Source organism: Seriola lalandi, unplaced genomic scaffold (assembly GCF_002814215.2).
Source record: "Seriola lalandi dorsalis isolate HSWRI2012SDOR001 ecotype SW California unplaced genomic scaffold, Sedor1 jcf7180002054315, whole genome shotgun sequence".
Classification (NCBI taxonomy): domain Eukaryota; kingdom Metazoa; phylum Chordata; class Actinopteri; order Carangiformes; family Carangidae; genus Seriola; species Seriola lalandi.
In genome coordinates, this window is record NW_019524868.1 from 1 (window position 1) to 1,015 (window position 1,015).

General features: G+C 37.5%; 1 long non-coding RNA gene across 1 annotated transcript in view; it reads left to right on the forward strand.

Moving 5' to 3' along the window:
- Positions 1-6: 6 nt before the first annotated feature.
- LOC147819104 (uncharacterized) overlaps positions 7-1,015 on the forward strand; it is a 3,268-nt gene continuing 2,259 nt past the window's right edge. Inside the window, exon 1 of the long non-coding RNA XR_015437267.1 lies at positions 7-386. This is a non-coding gene — a long non-coding RNA (uncharacterized LOC147819104). The remainder of the gene's footprint in view (positions 387-1,015) is intronic.

Consider the following 1,015-nt stretch of genomic DNA (forward strand, 5'->3'; position numbering starts at 1 on the left):
AGGTCAGCAGCAGCTGATGAATCAGTGTTGACATGAAGAGGTGTATGAATGTTGTGCTGACATGTGGATGATGTGTGTAGAAGGCTGACATGATGATGATCCACAACAACAGAAGGACAAAGTCCCTCTGCTCATTTTAGACAAAGATCATTGATTAGGACAAAACTGATCGATTATCAATGATTTTATCTACATCTTTATTCTTTATTCAGATTGATCAGCTGCAGTTTGTCAGAGATCAGCTGTTCTTCTCTGGCCTCAGCTCTGAAGTCCAACCCCTCCCACCTGAAACACCTGGACCTGAACTACAACAAGCTGCAGGATCCAGGAGTGAAGCGTCTGTGTGGTTTTCTGGAGAGTCCAGACTGTCGACTGGAGACTCTGAAGTCAGTTCACTGACTGTTACTGTTGTAGATCTTATATCTTTAATCCACAACTGAAGCTGATTTATCTTCACACAGAACTTTTTTCATTTTGAATGAAGTCATTACTGACATTTTAAATAGTGGTTGTCTCATGTTTCCAGTTGTTCTTCTCTCACAATGATTCTTCAGTTTCAGCTCATTTCACTCAGTTGTCATGAATAATGTCTGTTCACTTCAGTTCAACCTTCAGAACTCACACACTGGTATTTCTCTCAGTCAGAGGACTCATGTTTTCTAAATACACTGTAGAAAATGTCCAGTGTGAGTCCTTAAAGTCAATTCATTTTTATCACAACAACATACAGAAGATCCTCAGAACTAATATTTGTACAAAAACACTGAAATTCAACTGATGAAGAAAAAACTCTTCTTTTCTTTGAAGTGAATTTAAATGAACTTTAACACACGTGTGAACATTGTTGTATTTTTCTAACAGTTGAATTGACTTGTTGAATGTGTTGGAGAGAAAAGCACCACACTGTTGGTTTCACATGTTTCACTCCATTAACTGCAAATCTTGTTGTTTAGTAAAGTGTCTGTGAATGTTTGGAAAGAAGCCGACAAATAAAATGTGTCATGATTATTATTGT